Consider the following 22,179-nt stretch of genomic DNA (forward strand, 5'->3'; position numbering starts at 1 on the left):
GTCACTAAAACAATTAAACTGATGTTTCCACCCTGGAATTCAATGCAATAATGACTGTAACATTCAAAGTCAGAGTCGTGCAAATCTTGGGTTGGACCCCCATGATGATCCCAAGCATCACCTGCATTCCATGCGGTAGCTATTGGTGCGTTTGGGCGTCACATGTGACTGGAAATGTTTCTTCTGTTAGGTTCTATAGTGACTTTTTTCGTAGTCATTTGCATATTTTAGTATTATGCCGCCAAAATCAAATATCCCCTACTTTTTTTGAATAGTATATCATGAAGATGAAACCACTGTATTGAATGAATAATTCACACACACGATGGCGTTGTGCCAAATTAAAGACTGCGCTAAAAAGAATGGGTGGTGTTTGATACAGAGCTGTGTAGTTTAACCTTGATATTATTTTGATCCCCATTTTTATCACCCACTAAACAAGATTTAGTTGTTTTGGCTATTTTATAACATTATGATTACTGTGGGTAGCATAGGGTATAAATGCTCTACCTACAGGTTTATCTACCATTTATATAGTGACCAATTAACCGCGATATGTGTTATATTGTTTCAGATTGACCAGCCATACTACTGTTTGTAAATCTCAGAGATAAGGTCGGCATTTTGCCCGAGTTTTGTCAAAACAGATCTTTTTCAGAATGTAAACATATTTCCTCTATAATTGTAATCTACTGGTGCCAGCTGTTAGATGTATCATTATCAGACAATTCATTGGTCTGAAGTAAGCAAGTATGAAATCTTTTGTTATTTATTTATTGTGTTAAATCTACTATGTTGTGATAGTTATTCTCCAAAATGAAAGAACTGTATCATTAGTAGATCTTGGGACTAAAAAACAAAAGGTGACAAATATGATTTCATTGGTTTATTTTTATTTGGAAGTGAATTATGTTTTAAAATATATTGCGTTTTAGAACCAAGGCACATTTAAACTGGTTTTGTTCTGCGTCAGTAACATGATTCATTTAAAGTTTCAAGGGTTCTTCGATACTTAGAATTACAAGGTGAACCTTCTATGTACCTTGGAAAAAGTATCTATTAATGAAGTCAAAATGTTATCTGGTCAAAATTGGCCTCTGTGTTAGTTTAGAGAATTGGTTTATTTCGGGACTAAGATGTTTATTTTAGATGGAAACTAGAGTCCTCAGAGAAAATGTACATTGCTCCCCCTTTGAAGAGTACAAACCTGAATTCGAAACCATTACACTTAACCCAATGACAGACAGTCTAACAGACCACTCGGCCACCAATTGGCCTAATGTTTTATGTATCAATGAATACGGTATTTATAATAACAATAAAGGCCATAGTATTCCTAGGTTAAGATGTAAGTTTTATTTATTAATGATAGTGTTATACTTATACATATATAAGAATTACTCAGTCATACAGATATGAGCCCACATAACATTAATTTTAACACATGAATGCCTAATGCTTATGTTTGCTCTTTAAAATTATAGTGGTGTTATAGCTATGTTGTGAAGGCACAAACTTTTATGCTTGTAACCACTTTAGCCTTTGTTTCACTATTATTAAAACACCGATTAACATTAACAAGGATAAGGTGGAATTAGTGGGGAATTGTAATCCATACCCTCGCCCCTGCCATGATGATAATAAAGTCAGCTGGCTATTTCAATTATCCACAGTCCTTTCAGGCGCTTAATTTGAACTGGATTAAAAACCCTGGGGATCGTTAAACCAATTTAACATTGTCGTTTGAACGCAAATATAGGGTAAAAAAACAAAAACAGTCTGAACGGTAGACATTGCCAATACTGTCAGTTGTAACATATAGCCCGTTCAGACGCTTAAGTGGAACTGGTTTAAAAAAACCCGGGGATCGTTAAACCAGTTTAACTTTGTCGTCTGAACGCAAATGTGGGCAAAATAAACCAGTTTTTAAAAAAACAGCTCGTGACCTGTTTATTTTAAACTGGTTCATCTTGGCCGCCTGAACGGGTTGGCTTAAAATCCCCGGCTCTAGCTCGCTTTGAGCATGTGCAGTAGGCAGTAAGTTACATTCCTGAGAAAATGTCGGGGTCAGGTAGTGCCAACGTTATCGAAAGCGTGCAAAAACCGAATAAAGAATAAAGATAACACTGGCACTGCCTGACCCCGACATTTTCTCAGGAATGTAACTTACTGCGTACTGCACATGTCCAAAGCCAACTGGAGCAGGCGTTTTTAAGCCAACCAGTTCAGATGGCCAAAAAAATGAACCAGTTTCAAATAAAAAGCCTTCTCGGAGACAGGTCGCGAGTTGGAGTTTTTAAACTGGTTTATTTGCCCCACGTTTGCGTTCAGACGACAAAGTTAAACTGGTTTAAAGATCCCCGGGTTTCTTTAAACCAGTTCAACTTAAGTGTCTGAACGGGCTATTACTACAGCCCTTAAATCAAACAGAATAGTTATTTTAGCAACGTTAGCGTCTCAAGTTCAATATTGTATAAAGCGTTCAAGAAAGCGTAAGTATGCTCTGTCCGAGCACGATATTACTTAAAGATAAAATTATTTTGGCCATTTTGTTTCTTCTCTAAAATAAATATGGATCTGAGAGATTTATCGGGTATTTTCCAGCTTCTTCATGGATATAAATATCATTTTTAAGCCCTTCGCTGCCTTAGTGGTTCGGATTATAATCGCTGTACATGATGGATTCTCAACTCCTCAACAATTCCAAATCAATGATCATTAACACCAATCGGAACATCTTCAGACATTAAGTCTGTATGATAAATGGTCAGTGAGAAAACATTGAACAGAGCCGATTTATATTACCAATGGATAAGTTAGTGGCCGGCTGGTTATAGGACATCAGGCGCCTGGATATAGAAGGGTTATATATCATCTTATAAACTGATAATGTCTGGCACTAATTTCTACTGTGAAGGTGAAAGAAATATATATATATCGTCAAAAATATTAAAATGTTATTAAATCAGTGTTGAAATCAGTTTTTGTCGGCATACCTTTTATCTTTTCGTCGTTTCAAACACACACACACACACACACCCACACCCACACACCCATACACATCAGAAAGTATACAAGCAGCAAATTTCACAAATATGTGCAAAACCTCATTCGGTACCTCATTTTAAGATATTCACCTTGATCGAGGGAATCAGTTGTGGATTTGGGGGACCAATTTTTGACGTCACCTCATATTTTGTGAATCCGCAACAGCACCACAATTCTTCTGAAAAAATTCCATGCTTTCCAAGTCTTTAGGGTTTATTTCTATGGATTTATTCCAAGAAGAGGGCATAAACATTCAGTAGCCCTGCTGTTGCCTATTCCAGGGGGGTTGTGATGGCCGAGTGATGAGGATAATGGACTGTCGACTAGAATGGTTTGAATTCCGGTTTTTTTCTTCTTTTTTTACATACATACAGTAGTTCAAATTAGATTTACAGTGTGTAACATCATATCTTAGAATCACATTAAAACTTCAAAACAATAATCATTTAGTAGAACAAACAGAAACACAAAGAAACCAAAAGCAAAGGAAACAAAACACAAAGATAGTAGAGGCATGAACGGAACACTAGAGGTATGAATAATAATCATACTGTATACTTCCATTTATTTACTAAGGTTTTGTTTTATTCATTATCTATCTGTTGTTTAATTTTCAAGTAGTTTCGATAATTAATACTTGGCGGTCTAACATTTTCGATTTATACAGGTAAAAGATATATTAGATATATTGAATGATTTACAAATACGAATTCACGATATGATTTAAAACCTGTTTCTTTCAAAAAACAAAAATGAATGTTTGTAATTTGTAATTGTACTGAAATGTCATTAGTTGAAAAGATTTCATGCAAATCATTCCATATTACTTGTCCGTAATTGCAGTATATAAAAATGTGTTCTGGGGTTTCTATATTTGAATAGCAAAAATCGCATACAGAAGATTCTTTTAATTGGATTTTAAATAAAAGGTCGTTTGTATAATGGTTGGAATTCCTGCGTGGACCGAGAAGAACTTTCTATATCGGTAACTATAGAAATAAGAAAGAATGTAAGTGACGACAAATCCCAATTCCATTTTGCCTGCAGCATTTACATATTCAATATTAAACTAAAATAATGTAAATATTTTCTTAGTTTAAAAGATCCAACAAAAGACAGCAGAAAGTTTTGAACATTTAGTATAGATTTAAATAATATTTTATTCATTACAATTACAAATAATGATACAAAAATATAGTTTAAAGGATACGACGACAAGCAAAATGTGTATGGATATCACTTCTTGACATTTAGTTGAAGACAAACAAATTAACGCTTCTGTTCAATGCCGAATGAAAAAACTTAACGGGAAAAAACATTGCTATAATTAAATATACGTTCGAACTTTTAACATAGACCAATCAGCTGACACATTTGTCCACAAACATGTTATCTTTCTCCAAAAAAAAAAGATATATATATATACAGTACATATATATCATTAAAAACCGTATTATGACAAATATAGCCTAGAGTTAATACATTGAGATTTAATAAGAATTTATTTAGCATGTCAGTGGAAAAATATAGATAGATATAAGTAGTAGATATTATGTTTTTGCTTCAGGCTTATATTTATGATCAAGTATCATTAACGATGTTTTATAAGTCGTTATAAAACACTTGTATCGGTGAATGACAGAGCCATTTACGACACAGAAGAAAGAAATGAAATGGAGTACCTTTTTGTATCAACCGAGCTAATGAAAGACAGGCATACGCTATGCAATGTGGAATGGGTGAAATATTTGCAGGATATTGTCGTTTCCACCTACTTTTCATCCAATTCCAAATGTCAAGAGGTCTTTTACATGCACGCCAATGTCTACACTGGGTCTCGGATTTTTCGTAACCTCCGAACGATTAGACACTGTTCCTCGCTAAGCCCTCGGTCCAGATCCACTGACTAACGGGGAACCAGGCTGGAAAACCCCGATAAACTTTCTCGGTCAAAAATGGGGACGATCCCGTGATCTCCTGGTTAGTGAGCCAGCGTTATACTCAGCAAGCCACCGTGGCTCCTATACATGAAAGAAATCCCCGAGGAATTGTTTAGTGATAATAATACTAAATGTTCTCAAGGAAAATATAACAAGGATACTTAGTCGTCAACAACAATCCCTGACGGTGTAATACCAAAACCTTAGCCAAAAATTTTCCACTAAAATACCGAGATTACTAAATCCAGGACATTTATAATTAAAAATAGCAAAACTATACAAATGCAATACGCTAATGCGTGTCATAAAGCAGGGCCTAAAATAACGTGCCTTGGAGCACGAACGTGCTTCGAAATGAAAAATCCGTGCTTCGAAAATAAGAAAACCGTGCTCTGAAAGAAATGGCGTAAGGCTCTGAAAAAGTGTAAGGTAGCAATGCCTCCTGACCCCTAATGAGTGTTTCCTCTTGTGGTGGTCAGTTGCGAAGGTCCGATCAGATCTGTTGGCGCCCGATCGACTCCGCTGCGTCCTTGACCGTCATTTCACTTTCACTTTATTTTTGACATAATTTTCACTAATTTTCGGTAGTATCTGTGATCTTAAGTATTAAAATAAGGATGGGAAACCGGAGCTTAATCCACCGGACACAAAATCCGTGCTACAAGAATTTAACCTTATTTTAGGCCTTGTCATAAAGATATCTTGAGTGGTTTATGAGTTATTCTCCAGGAACAAAACGGATCGCGCCTATTTCGGTACCCAATCTTTTAACTTCGTACAGCGCGGGACAATAACATAAATATTACCTTACAGTTTCGGGAAATCTAAATTTCTTTCCGTGTGCATTTCAAAAAATAATAACGGAAATCATTTCTTGTAATACTGAAAGTCTTTAGAATTTATTCTTTCTATTGATCTCCAAGAAAGACAGGATCAAAACTTTCGTATAGCTGCGGAATAATAATAATCAACATGTTAATGTAATGCTGTATGGGGAAGAGCCTTAGTAAAACGACATAAAAGTCAACATGGTTAATAAATTAGAACTCTATTTAGTTGTCGGTGATACGTTAGGAATTTGTGGTAATACATAAGATAAACTAGTCTTTTCTTGTGTCCTTAATATGGTTCACTTACTATTTTGTTTGGTGCTTATCCCATAGCCAAAGGTCAAGATATCCCCAAAAGCGACATTTGTTGTAACCACTGACATAACCAGACACCATGATTCAAGTCGTTTTAAATATTTACAGAGATTTGTTGGACCTGTCAAGATCTTTTTTCAAATCCGTCTTGATGGTTCACCGTGTTTTTGTTGACCAAACAATAAGTTAACTGACATGTATAAAGAGGAAACAGAATTATTATTCTAAAAGACATATAAATCCCGTAAAGAAAAACAAGGATTATGTATAATATATTGTAACCGACAGTCAATATCCTCTTAAAATGTGTCTATTCTCAAAAAATATTAAAGCAACAATAAGTCATTAATCGACGTTTAATCAATATAATTGTTGAATATGCATATTATTTTTAGACACTTATAGCAGTTTAAACTCCAGTACCTCCTGTATTCTTGTATAATGCCCGTTGTTATACCTATATCGTTACTTACTGCAAACACGGGTTATTTTGATAGCCAACCAATTTAAAAATCAGTGTCTTCAAGCGTTGTATTTGAGAAATGCGGAGGTTTGTAAGTAGGGGTGTCACAATCGGAACTAAATTTTGGTACGGATCATTTCTGAGGCAAACTTTGTCACTGAAGACGATTTTAAGATTGTTTCACTTATGTGACGTCATTTTCGGTTGGGGTCCGTCCTATTTCCAAACAGGCTGCCATAAATTGAGGAAAAATGAATTTCATGATACAATGGGTGAGTATCGCACAAGATATGGCTTGTAATAGGGTTTCCGTGGTCATTGAACTTAAAAATAATCTCAAAAATGAGTTTCCCAAATCAAAGATGGCGGAACTTCAAAATAGCGGCCAAAATTTGCCTAAAATGGTTGGCAGGGAGTATCATAACAAAAAAAGAAGTCGGACATCTAGTACAAACCAGCGGTTGCTAAGCAAGATACGCCCACATTTTGCAAGAGATGGATAGAGAACAAGCTAAAAACAAACCCGATTTTTCGTACAATCAGGGTCCATAATCCAGAAGTGCGCAAATATCGAAAGAGACTTAGATCTTTAGGACATAAACATATATTTTATGTTTCTTCAAAATCGGATAAAAGTTGTGAACTCTAGAGGGTCCACAAGCTTTGTACTTTACACAATTTGCGTACAAAGGGTGGCCATTTTGTCGGGCAGTTTAGTTTCGATTTTCCCGAAATTCGAATTCAACATTCATTATTTTGGAATGGTGATATATTTAAACGGTTTTTAAAATCGGATAAAAAAAAATAGTGACCAGTTACGGTCTGATATGCGCAAATAGCGAAAGTAACCAAGATATTTGGGACATAAGCATATATTTTAAGTTTCATCAAAATCTGACTTCCAGAGAGTCCACAACTTTGGTTTGACATACTTTTACACTATTTGCGTACATGAAGCTCCCATTTTTTCAGGCATTTTTGGTCAGATTTTCAGGAAACTGGAACTCAACCAAATATTTGGGACATAAGCATATATTTTAAGCTTCATCATAATCTGACTTCTAGAGAGACCACAACCTGGGTATCACATACATTTACACTACAAAAAGCCGCCATTTTGTCAGGCAGTTTTGGTCCAATTTTCACGAATTTGGAACTCAACCGTCATAAGGGTGTAGCGATGATATATTTGAACGGTTTTAAAATTAAATTAAAATTGTGACATCGAACCACAGGCTGAAACATGATTTTTCATACACTCAGGAGCCACAATCCTGGAAGTTACGGTCCGATATGCGCAAATATCAAAAGGAAACACGATCTTTGGATTATAAACATACATTTCAAGTTTCATCAAAATCGGATAAAAATTGCGACTTCTAGAGTGTCCACAACCTTGGTATTACATACTTTTACACTATTTGCGTACAAGGAGCGGCCATTTTGCATGACAGTTACGGTCAGATTTTTACGAAATTCGATCACAACCTTCGCTGATGTGGAACGGTGATATATTTAAACGGTTTTGAACATTAAATTCAAATTGTGACTTCTAGCGTGCCCACAAACTAAAAATACGATTTTTTCGAAAAATCAGGGACCATAATCCAGGAAGTTACGATCCGATATGCTCGAATATCGACAGGAACCAAGATCTTTCGGTTATAAACATGTATTTCAAGTTTCATCAAAATTGGATCAAAATTGTGACCTCTAGAGGGTCCACAACCTTGGTATACCATATGTTTACACTGAGGGGCGGCCATTTTGTCCGTCAGTTTTGTCCGATATCCACGAAATTCGAACTCAACCGACGTTAGGGTGTAACGGTGATATATTGTGAGCTCTAGAAGGACCACAAGCTAAAAACGTGATTGATTTTTCGTACAATCAGGGGCCATAATTCAACAAGTTACGATCCAATATGCGGGAATATCGAAAGGAACCAAGATCTTTGGGTTATAAACATACTTTACAAGTTTCATCAAGATCAGATGAAAATTTTGACCTCTAGAGTGTCCACAAGCTTAAAACGTGATTTTTCGTACAATCAGGGATCATAATCCATAAAGTTATGGTCCGATACATGCTAATATCGAAAGGATCTGAGATCTTTGGGAGAGAGACTTATATTCAAGTTTCGTCACAATCGGATAAAAATTGTGACCTGTAGAGTGTACACAAACAACTTGTGGACGGACGGACGTATAAAAAGCAGCTGATTTCAACAGGAAAATGACAGACAATGCCCATGATGTACGAAACATAGATATGCAGTATGGAAAAAAGCTTTTTGAACGAGAATTGCTATGACCAGTGGAGACAATGAGTTTTATCAGGATAACTGCCACGGACAGTGCCGAAGAACTGGTTGAAACAAAAGAGGCGAATTGAGGAAGGAATGAAGTTGGGGGAATTGAAGACAAGGGATATGGAGAAAGAATAGATTCCTCAGAGAGAGCTAGATAGTATGGAGTTGAAGCGGGGAGAATTACTGTACTACAAAGCGGAGGAGAAACACTACAGGCACATCATCACCATGACATTTAGATCCTGTATAGCAGCCTACCTAGAAGATGCTTCATACATGAATGTGGAAATGGTTGCCAAGAAGATAGTCGAAAAGGTGGAAGAGGTTAATACTTTTGGGTTGGATTATACTACCAAGGCTGCATGACAGTCTGACGAGTCACATAGTGGTATCTGGACCAAACGGATATGTTGAAAACATTTTCCAATCAGGAAAATATGGTGTTGAAGCATATAAAAGCAAACGCCAATCATTCACGATTTTGACAGGAACCACTGTGGATGAAATAAAGGAAGACGTGGATTTCTGGATTACCGACAGGGCGCATGATTGTAAAAAGTTATTACAACATCTTGACGTGCAACCTAAAGGTACATTGAAGTGCTGCTGTGCTAATTTGCCACATTGATCGAATGTATTATACTCAAGTCAGCATCCTCATCCGTGTTCATAGTCGGCCTCATCGCTATCAGAAAGCTTCTATCACCAAGCCATTCGGTGTCTTTGTATTCAAAGTTCAGGGATTGAATTCGGGGGATTTATCTGTAATAGATTAAATTGGGCTAATCGCTGAGTTTGTCAAGATACACCTGATGAAAAGAGACTTTATCCAAGAATATTTTGATATCATCGGGGACCAAAATGCCAATAAGCTGACCCTAGCCGTGTCGACTTTCGTAGTCAATCAGCGGTTCACATGCTCATCAGAGGTATACTCATTGATCGGTAAAGTGCTGATATTTCCGATGATGGACTTATTAGGGACCGATAAGGGTGGCACCTCCCAAACAAAGACTTGGCAGGCAGGCAGGGTATCAAAAATCTCTTTAATAAGAAACTTGCGAAAATGCAGACTTTGCAAATACGCAGACGGGGAAATGGCAGCTCATCGGAGCAGTTCTTGTTGATATACTGACCACAATCAGACGCCAACATTCAGAAAAGGACAATTCAAAAATTAGAGTTTTCAAACGTTTTATTTGAGAAATGTTTGTAAGAATCAATATGACCGTAATAAACAGTATTAGTTTAATTTAAAGGGACAATAACACTCTTGCTGGCTTGAAAGCTCCAGAAAATAAATAATATCTCTATCTAAGTACTAGGTGTTTAAGTGTCCTACCTGTTGTGTAAATTATCCATTACATCCTATTTTACTTGTCCAGAGGGTTCGAAAATATTTTTAAATCGAAGTTTCATTTGAAAAGGTTTACGTTAGACGTTTCAAACCATTATGTTGAATTTTTCAAAATTTTTAAATAAGGTGTGTTAAGATGAAATTTGTATCATCAATTAATTGAAATATTCTAAAATAGTACAATTTGTTGACCAGAGTAAAGATTGGGACATATTATTCAGTTACAACAAGAGTGGTATTGAGCCTTTAATACACAATGTTACCACTTTAATATTTCTTTATCTTTTAGTTCATTCAACTTCAATTTTTAAAAAATTCTCGTTTCAATATTTTGTTATAATTTAGATATTGAGGGAGTATTATCACTCTCATCTAGAAAGTTACAGTAACTGATCTTTAATAATACCATATTCAAAATAACCTTAGACACTACTAAAGCTTTACTCATCGTGTGGGGCGACGCTCTTCGAAAATGTATAAGGCTCCGCCAATTCAAGTGCGATCGACATAGAACAATTTTAAGGTGGCGGCGACGGCGTCATGCCCGTTTCCTAGTTCTAGTCAAAAGTTCCAAAAGGCCTACTAAGAGTAAGATATTTATCACAAGCATTCTTGAAAAACAATAACAAATCATATGACTTGTAAATTAAAGTTAAAACATAACATATATAAATATCAACAACTTGGCAGATTTGTTTCAATTTTTAAATACAATATGCCCGAGGTAACTGTGTAATCAAATCACATCTAATTGAAAATAATTTTTTTACCAACCCGACTAAGATCACCAAAGGGCTAATACCTGCAGGATGAAACTGTAAATTAGATGTCTTAATATTTCATATATATACTTTTTAAGTATCAGTTGGTGTGATTATTACAGAGAAAAAAACTTTCTTTAACATACCACGATATACTCAACCCGCCATTATTGTAATTAACCTTTATTATTTCCGACATTTCTCAGGTCTGAATTGTCAGAAGGTCGGAACTTTGTTGATTTTTGAATAATTAAAGACATGTTAATTATTGCTCTATTAACGGGTTTGAAGACCCACGTCAGATGCATTCACGTGTCGACAAAAAGCGTCGTATCAACAAAATAAATTCAATCTATATTTACACAATGTTACGTGTTGTGGTGGTTTTATTCAGCTAATAGTTTGATTCGCTTTGTGTGCTCAGACCACGGAATTGCGTGTTATACATGTGATACATTACTGGTGCTTAAGTTTGAAATAGACTATAATTCTTTTAAAATTTACATTTCGCTCATCGTACTTTCCTCGTTGGTCTTTCCAAAATAAATGCGTTCTGTCTATTCTATTCTAAGCTATCAATCACTACCCAAATTTTAATATTTAAATGCTGACTGTATAGATTTCAAGTTAAGTGGTGTGTTTTTATTTTTCGCCTTGACCTATACAGTGCTAATAATTTTCCTGTTGTTCAACATGTATAAAATGGATTCCGTTGTCAAGTGATCGTCTGCTCAGTGACACTTGAACATTTTAAAGTATTTTTGAATGTGAAGTGGGTCTTTTATAAGGGGTGATAACATCTATGAGTATTTTATTTCAACTCCCAGGTTTCATATTTACAAATATTTAAATTAGTTTTGGTTGGTAAATTGCATTCCTTACAGTATTCTGAATGATTAGAATTTCTTTCACTTTAAAAAAAAGCCGTATGATATAAGTTTATGAACTGGCCTAAAAGTTCATTCAAATTGTGGAGACAGATTTTATACAGTCACTTTTATTCAACTCAAATGTATCATGGTCACCGGAAATTATTTAGAGCTACACATAAGATTTTAACAAACAAGCAGCATTCTTTATTAGATTACATAGTATTATACAAATTATAAAAGTGATATCCGTTGTTCTGGAAAAAGTGAACACTCTGCCATTACTTATAAAAGACTGGGCTTTAAAAAAATATCCAAATGGAAATAAATTATGTCTAGTCTGTAGGCTTCAAGGTTATTAATATATAATTGATTATATATCATATACCTACCAGATGACTATTAAACCAAATTACTGCATGCTTTATAGTATTGAATCAATGTCAGCTCAATAATAAATTTAAAGTAATATGACTATAACGATATAAATATTAGTCATACTATAATTATCTACCTTAGAAGCCTGTTACATTCAAATATATTATGATTGTAAGCATTTATTTTGAACTATATAAACCCACAAGGAATTACCTTTTGTGCAGGAACATAACATGCGATACAGGTGCTTGCCTTAACAGTATACGAAATCGTCTAATATTAAATCCTAGAAATTCACACGAATGATGTCGACATTACATCACATATAGAAATATGACATCACATATCATTTACGTGCGGTTGTTTGACCGAATTGTCCTAATGTCTCTCATTATACCACTGGGTGAAGTGTCGACTTCGTTCCCAGGGTGGCCTGTCTGATCGCGTGGGTTTTCTCAGGGTTCTCTGGTTTCCATTCACTGCTAAAGACCTCCGCTAAAGTTCCAAAATGATATGATCTCTACAAGACTTAGGATGGCTGCCGCTCTGAAAAACTTATCGATCAACTTTTAAAACTATAGAAATTTGTAAGAGTAAAGCTTTGGTTTTGAATTGACACAGACGCCAGATCCCTTTTTTAAAAGTCCTGAAAAGTTTTCTAAATTTCCAAAATAACTGTTTAGTAAAACAACTTATGTTAAAACGACAAAAGAGCTGACATTTCTCGAAAAGAGAAAATTCTGAAAATTTCAGTCAAATTACTCCCCCCTGGGCGTAGATATTAGAGATTCAATGATAGGCTAGCCTCGATCGTTATTACTACCATTGTTACGATAATAAACAGAGTCTCGATTATCCATTTTTACGGTTATTTCATCCACCACAAAACGAATTCAAATCCAATGGTCTTGGAATGTTAATGTCAAATTAATAATTTAGATAGCATGTCAGACTTAAAGAAAGATCTACAATAGGCAGATTTAGCTCTTGCATAATGCTTGTTTAAGTTTTGAAATGTGAACTAGATCTTTTGGTGTAGGTGAGATACAGAAACTGCTGTCTGTTTTGAAACATGCGTCTGCGCTTTTGAGATCTTCGCTAATCTTGAAAACTAGATCAGAACGGCACTGCTACTTGAAAAGTAACTGAGAAAAAAAAACCCTGAAATAACGCCAGTAATAGTCACAACAACAGACTGATTACACAGAAAAATAATGTTGTAAACAATTGTTAGAATAATGTATACGATACAGAATGGGCCTTTTACTGTCCGACATTTTAGACTATGGAGAGTGTACTTGCCAGACAGGACATACCCTATACCTATATAATATAGATAATATTATAATAAAACTCTATTGTGAGTACTGATATGAAATCTCTATTAAATAGATGACGGGGTATGATACTCTCGCTCTTTGTAATTATTTCTGTTCAGACAAACTTGAACACATCATTTCAATCAATGTTTATTTTTCTTGATTAAACAATTTCATATGTTGTCAGTGAGTTTACGCTAACTTTATAATATGATGTTAAAACGACTTTCTTGTCCACCTTGCCCAAGTAGTCTGTAGAAATCTACATCAAAGCATTTCTGTATGATTAGGTGCTCATATCAGTACCTTAATAAAATTCTCAGGACTCGACGAAAGAATTGAAAGAGCAAATGGGTTAACAGTAATAATATTGATTAAAATATACAGTTGAAGAATCCGGGATATAAGCGTATGAACGGGCTATATGAAGTTATCAGGGGTGGGGGTGGATGGCCGAATGGTTAACGCGTGTGCGTTGCATCATAAGGCCTGTCATTGAGTCAAGTGGCGTGGTTTCTATTTCCACTTGTACGTGACAAGTAGTAGGGTTGCCTGTCCAAACTCGTGGGTTTTCTCCGGGTCCTCCGATTCTAAAGAACCCTATATGGGCAAGCGAATTATTGAAATAAGAAAATGAACCATGTGTTAGTCATGAAATGACCTAGTTTGTGTGGAGTGGACGTGAAACCCCTTTCTTTATTTATTATATATATAACGTTATCTTGTAACCAACAAATAAAATTCGTCTATTTTCATTCTAAGAAATTTCACACGGATGCTGTACAATCCTAAAATATTATCTGGAGTTATTGGACTTAAGTTCTGAGGGGGATAGATATGTTGTGGGAATGTATTGTAGCTAACAGACTGCCAGTTTATTTGTCTGGGATTTGTGCATTCTGGTTTGGTTTACAGGGGTTAATTTTAAGGAGCGGCGGGGGGGGGGGCATCTGTCTCCGTTGTATTTTTTACAGCAAGGCCATGGTGGCCACATTTACCTCTAGATGCATTTAATGATCATTTATTACCTACGCATGCACAAACTTATGTGTGTTACCTTTTGGACTTATATCACCTTTGACCGAGGGTCAGATTTCAGTAAGGATATGCTATATTAAGCTGGGATTTTACTCGTAATCTATATAAATAAGATATACCGAGTTACCATTTGTTACCACTAGACCTAGATTTAAACAAGACGATAATATAAAATACATATGTAATGGTTCAAGTATGACAGCTCTTATAGCTTACATTACCAAATTTTACCACACTTTAACAACCAGCGAGACAATGCCCTATGTCGTAACCGCTTGCTATTCTATTTCACGAACAATTACCTTTAATCCTTTGTTTCGCTAGCACATTAGGCTTACGTCCCCACTACAGACCAAGTCAACCCTAAACATATTAAAAATTTCCGCTTATTTACACGAGCTGTGTTAATCAGGTTGTGCGGACCACAGTTGAATGAGCATGTGTCCCTCTCATGTCGATATATCCATGAACCTTGTATCTTAATAAAGTTGCTTGCCTAGCAAAATTCTTGTGGGTTTACATGTATCTGAAAATAGACATTATGAAATGAGACATTAACCTTTTCTATAACGTTTGAGCAGACACAAGAATAACACATTTTTTAAAGTTTCTTGAAATCAAACGCAATTGTGAATCGCTAACTATGGGTCTGGGTTTTTGTCTGAAGTTAATGAAAATATAGTCTTCTACAGTCTAACTAAAATTATACAGTTCGATACATTTTGTCTAACCCTGCATCTAGTTTCGAAGGCATATCTTTGTCGGATATCTATAGTAAAGCCCTAAATATGATACGTCGACTCTTGACTCTTGGTACAAAAATTTTCCAAGATCATTTTGATATGCTCGTATAACAGAAACGAAACGAAATGGGTAAATATTGCCCTGTCAACGGTGCTACGACCTTTTAAATTTCCGATCGTACCATTCGGCCATCTACCCCACCCCTGATAACGTCATATAGCCCGTTCATACGCTTATATTTAAACTAGTTCAAAATCAATCGCCGGGGATTTTAAGACGGGGTAGTGCTGGGTGGGTTTTATTGCTATGACCACCGTCCCGCATCAAAACCGGGATCGAACCCAGGACTCATTAGTGAGTCAGCGTCTAACTTCCTGAGCCACAAAGATATAAAACTGATTTTGAGTGTATTTTTAATAGCTATTTATAAGAAGTGCAGGGGGACTGCACCACACATAATTTGCACAAAAAAATATACGGACAAGCCATAACTCGCAGAAATCACAAACAAACATGAACTAGTATATTAAAGCAGAAAAACTAAAACGTAGCGTGGTAGGCACACGTAGTATGTTTTGTCAAAGTGACTTCTGACTACCTGAGATATACGCCAAAATGACGATAGAGACCATATATTTCTCAAAAGTTTTCAAGGCCGGGGGCGAGACCCCCCTGGCCCCCAAGATACATTGTTTCAGGAACCTGACAAACCCCCTGCTGGAAAAATTCAAGGATCCACACCGGATGGGTCATAACGGCCATGGAGATCGAATATTTGATTACTTTTTCTAGAAATTGTAATTTTGTATTGTAACGTCCTTCATCATCGTTATTATGACCAATCTCCTGCACAGTTCCCCCCTCTCTCTCTCTCTCTCTCTCTCTTTGCCCCATAGATTCTTCCATTCCGAATTAACCATGTATTAACCCAGCAACAAATTAACCGCCATAAGTGATTGCGTGTTGTTCTTTTATAAATATGATGAAACCCAGTAAAGTATGATTGATCACGTCTTATTTTATAAGTCAATATAGAAATGTCAAATTTTACAGATTACAATTCCCTTGAAACTGTCATACTGAATGTAAGTGAACGCCACCTGCTGTTTTTGAAAAACACTGTCAGTGCTACATAATATATGACATTGAATAATATGGCATACAATCTGACATTTGGCGAATATTTTAATGTGAAAATGTGGATTTAGACGATTTAATCCATCAACTTCAGTTTTCTAATCTTATTCATATTTTGTTAATTATTTCAAGACCTATTTCTGTTAATCTCCACACCTAAAATTGGACAGTTCTGAAACAGTACAAGATAAAATGATTGGTGTCTTTAAAAGATATACTCTCGATAATATAATATGCATATATTGCACTGAAATAATTATCCATGGTCCTTTGTATATTTTAATTAAACATATGCATTGAGAAATATTTAACTCTACGTCAGCAAATATGTCTCTCTCTCTCTGTAAGTCCCATGGGTAATAACCTTGGCATAAGACACCTGAATAACATTGCCCCTTGGTGTGAATATTTGTAAAACCCAGTGAACTAATCAAGTTTTATTTAGGTTACGAAGATTAATTTCATGGTGGTTTGTGTCACAGCTAATAAATCTAGCTTTTTATCTTATAATCTAGTTGACGTTTTGTCTTCTAATATTAAGTTTTGTTTCCTTCGGACGTCAACGTTTATTGCAATCTACAAACTGCTGATTTAGTAGTTTATTAAAAATGTGTTTTTGACCAGGCCTATGTATCATCTTGCGGTCTCCTCTATTACTTTACTTACCGTCCTTAATACTATAAGTGGTTGTTATGCTTACGATGTTTATTCAATTTAATTTAAAACAAACGATAAAGGGTCGTGATTTATCTATTTAATGATGATAGTGTCCAATAGTCCTGAACAGAAGAGATCCTAAATAAACAAACATCAATTGGAAAACATATTAATGATATGCTGACAGTAACGTTATACTCTATGACAGTGCCATTTTATTTTCAGATTAAGGTCATGAAATTATGTTTTCAAAACCTCTGTCTTCTACATACTAGTTGGTGGACAATAAATGGTCTCCTCATTTTGGTAAGACTGGAAGCATGTTGTTTGGGCATCGTAAAAAAACAAATAAGGTCAGTAACTTTGACATACATATCTTGCAATAACAAACTATCAGGAGAACTTTTAATAAGTCAATTATAAGTTAAAATATTTATCCGTTACGATAAATCTCTAAGAAAATCAAATAGAAAATTAATAACAAATGTTCGCATTCAGTGCAACTTAGACTGCTCAGCTTGGTTTTCTAGTCTCAGCAAAAAGCTGCAAAATAAAATACAAATAATCTACAATAAAATTAATACCTTTCATACATGATATTATGGGACAAAATAACATAACTACAAATTTGTATAAGGATCATTAAAGTTAAAATTAAATCATGAGCACAAGAGGTTTTATGATGCTTGTCCTATAAATATGAAATCTAATTTCAATTTATTAAAAGATACTTTATATGTGTAAAATAAGATCAAGTGTCTACAATATAATAGGAATACACAGCTTTCAACTTCTGTATTATAGGTATTAAAGCTTGGAACGACCTTCCTAACAAATTAAGATTAGTGGACAAACGTTTGAGCTTTAAAAAGGATGGATGTTATTTATTGTTGTCTACAATGTCTTTCATACCAATTTATTATATCACATTATTTTCAGACCAGTTTTTGAGAACCTGCACTCCAGTGATGACATGGCCTACCACTAAAGGACTTCATTGGAAATACACCAGTATACATTGTGTAATAATTTTGGCTAGTTTTTAAGAAGTATATTCTTCATGGCATATCTTATTTCAATCAATTTGTACTTTTGTTATTATTTTTTTTTTCTTATTCATTATTTATGTGTTTGTCATGAATGTACCTGTTGCTTAGAATAAATAATAAATAAAATAGCCTACTTTTGGGCAGTGCAAAGTTTATGCATTTCTGAGGTCTGATATACAGAATATTGTTGTATCTACCTTAACCTGAGTTTGCTATTGTTTGTAACCGAAGCGGTCTATATTAAATGTCGGCTTTTTTTATAAATCTAGAAGGCTTTTCTGTGCAGTCTATATAACATGCAATGAAATAAATAATACGATACGTGTCGCTCGCGTTGCCATTAAACTGGGCTGGGTTTGGAATTATGTCAATTAAACATGCATTATGCAAGAGCAAAATCTGCTTATTACAAGTCTTTCTTTAGTCCTGAAATGTTATCTAAATTATCAATTAGACATTAATTAACTTATCCAGACCATAATAAACTCTCGATGTCAAGGCTAGCCTTCGATGTTGGCTGGATTAGATTCCTATATACCGCTAACGGCTATTGATAATTAAATCAGAAAAAGTGGATAATCGAGACTATGCTGTTTATATTAATGATTTTAGTAATGATGAATGAGACTATGCAAAAATTTCACCCGCTTCTTTCTCGGCTCATAGTGGATCAATTTGACTGAAATTTTCAGCAAATTACCTTTACACTATCTAGTTTCTAACTATTATAGCGAGAACTGCCATCTCTTTATCTTATCTCCCATAATGTATCTTTAAGTGAGTCTATTAGTGTATCACTAACTGCCTCTCCAAACAAAAAAATGACAAGGTCCTCAGAACAAAAAAAGTTGACCCACCTGACACGTGGAATCATTTGTTCTGGAAAACGTAAGCAATCCTGTCTCCTATACATGACACCATATGATATAATATTAAGGATATTCTAATTCTCGCTTTAACTAACATTAGTCCTTAAAGGGCAAAGTAACAAACATTAATCTAAAGAACATTCTTGCACGTAAAAAGATCGTAAACGTAGATGTTAGTTTAATCTTTTAATGGATGCCTTGCATTAAAAGTGAAAAAAATTATCAACAAGTAGTTAAAATATAATGGCAGATATTTTAATTACTTTTACTTAAATATGTTTAGCCGTGCTATTACAAAGATGAATGTCTTAATGAAAAATCGACACAACGATAGCCAACACATCCCAATCGGCACAGGGTTTATATAGATCTCCCCCCTCCCCATTTAAATGCTATCCATAATATTGCGCCAATGACGTCAACGTCATCAGCATTACCAGATCTTAAAAATGACGATGGGATTTTTTCTTTTCAAAGGTTGAAATTTGTTTATTCCATGTATTGAAATTTGTTTATTATAATTTGTTGAAATTAATTGTTATTGTGTTTCTACCCATTTCCAATTGAGTCTTTTTGGTTAACGCGTGGAGAAGCGCTGGTGATCACGTCACGTGATTGTCATGTCCTATGAACCATCAGCAGTACAGCAGATTGAATAAATACAGCCTTGGACATTTGATTCCCTTCCACTTGGCGCTTAGCCCATTGCCCCAAAAACTAAAATTGCGGACCAGGCCATGTGAGGACCATATTTTGGTATAGCCTACTGCTCTATATAATCTACTGAAGTAAGATACACGTGTAGCCTATAAACTTGTTCATCATATTACTTTATTTTTTATGTAAAAACAACCATTGTGTAGAAGGGACTTAGGTCAACGCTACACGAGAAACAGTGGTGTGTACCAACCCGCCAACGGCCTCGGGCATCTAATTCTGGCGGCATCAAATCAAAGAGTGAAATTAAAATTAAGTGTTTTGAATTTGAAATTATCCCCGTAGCTTTTATTATAAAGTTACACAAAAATGCTTTAAGGAACGATTTTATCCAAATTTCAATTATCTATAATTTTGTCAATTTTTACTGCATAACTTTCCTTCAGGATTTAACGATTAAATGGATAATCAGACTATGTTGTTTATTGTACTGACTTTAGTAATGATGATCGAGGCTAGGCGGAAATTTCAATCGCGGTTCATAGTGGATCAATTTGAATGAAATTTTCAGCAAATTGCCTTTACCTTATCTAGTTTTTAACTATTATAGTGAGAACTGCCAACTCTTTAGCGAAACTCCCATAATGTATCTTTAATAAGCGAGACCAGCGTAGGCCCTACACTTTGTGCACATACAAACAAGGAGTTGGCCCCAGGCACCACCAGACATCTGCACTCCACTATTAGGGTTTCACACTTTAGATGTGTAAAACACTGTCGTATATATATTTAAATTCTCGTTGAAACAGTGATGTGTCAAGTGCTTGGTAGGGTGTGATAACTCTTTCTTGAATGCCAGATCCTATTTATGTAGAACAATTACAAGATTAACAAAAGTTTCCAGTTGTGATGGTTGAGCAAATAAAAAAGTACCTAAGCTACCTACCAAACAAGAGAAATTTACTAGTATTGGATCACAGTTGTCTGAAGAAATGTAATAAAAAAGAGTCAATGATAATTTCCTGTAATTGACATAGTCTCCTCTTTGTTAATAATAGCAATGACCTTCACCTACTGAAAAATTATAGCCTATCTCCGACGGAAAATTCCATCTTAGTCAAGCAGTAAAGGGGAAGTATCCTTACAATTGTAGATATGGAAAAAAATTATAGTTTTTTTTCTAATACATTGCTTATTAACTAACACATGTTTCATCACGTTCTGATTAATAATTGTTTTCTGATTTTAGGATGGTCCCTACAACGTTTGGGGTGAAGAAGGCATTTATACTCAACCAAGTTCCTCATCCGGAATATTTGCACCTGCATCACAGTCGTTCCATGCCTGTTGTCAAGGTTTGACTAGATATTCGGTTTGGATATATTCTTGTGGATGTGTTTTAAGTGAAAGCTCATCGTTTACATAAATGTATAATTTTTTTCATGGTTTTTCCAACAAGAATTGTTTTTACCGTTGTTTCATGTTTATTCATTGTCTTTATGCAATCTCCTTCTGGAGACCTTTTCAGTATAGCAAACCCTTATATGTTTATTATTAGTATAAACCATTGATTTGGTATAGTATTTATTATGTCTTTATATATTCATACCATTTTCTTTATACTTACTATAATTAAGCCCATCTCAATAGTGTAGCCTATGTTATATTATGTGGGCCTTCCAATAGGGATATAGGGATTTCTCTATTAAATAAAGATTCTAATTTTGTGCGACGTCAGACTTCGTCATAATTTCAGTATTCTTATGACAAATAGAACAGGTGATGCAGACCCAGTCTCTTCCCAGTCTCTTCTCTCTCTCTCTCTCTCTCAATGACATATATGTTCAGTTATGCAGTAATTGATGATGTCAGTGGTGAATAAATGTGAACATTGCCATATTTGTCACAGTAGATCATCATTATTATGTGATTCAGGAGATATGTAAACTTTGTTTAGGATCAGTGTATAAGTAATTTGTTATCTTTATAAACGTTGGTCCATTTGACACTTAGTTTATCGGAAGCGTCTACATTCCTAAGTCTTGTGTCGTGCATTTAACATATATTTGATCACGTCGTATTGGGTTAAAGTCGTGTTCTGTTTTCGTGAAAAAAAGAATTAAAGAATGTTTCAGTTGTCTTTAAGGAAACGATAATATACTTTCACCAAGAAATAAATATTCGTATCATTATTTCTGTTTTTAAAAAACACAAATAATGCCTATTCATTCAGATATCTAAAACGGCAACCGATTAGAGCCACCCGCATATATTCCGCATGAACGCGCCATTTAATCATTGCATATCACGACACATTCTGTACGAGTCACCCATCGCTTTGTCTCGGTAATACATGGACTGGTGGATCTCAAATTATTTACACATTCTTATCTAACATGCTCACTCCATAACCAAACTAACAAGAACCCAAATGGTT

The 22,179-nt window shown here is 35.0% G+C and overlaps 1 long non-coding RNA gene across 2 annotated transcripts; it reads left to right on the forward strand.

The window, feature by feature from the left end:
* The first annotated feature begins 572 nt into the window (after window positions 1-572).
* Window positions 573-21,269, forward strand: LOC126812372 (uncharacterized). Of its 2 annotated transcripts, XR_007675900.2 has the most exons (4): window positions 573-750; window positions 17,393-17,520; window positions 18,107-18,189; window positions 20,992-21,269. It is a non-coding gene; the product is annotated as an uncharacterized LOC126812372 (long non-coding RNA). The 2 variants fall into 2 exon arrangements; XR_007675899.2 differs by lacking the exon at window positions 20,992-21,269 and having other exon boundaries at window positions 577-750; window positions 18,107-18,444.
* The last annotated feature ends 910 nt before the right edge of the window (window positions 21,270-22,179 follow it).

Source organism: Patella vulgata, chromosome 2 (genome assembly GCF_932274485.2).
Source record: "Patella vulgata chromosome 2, xgPatVulg1.2, whole genome shotgun sequence".
Lineage (NCBI taxonomy): Eukaryota > Metazoa > Mollusca > Gastropoda > Patellidae > Patella > Patella vulgata.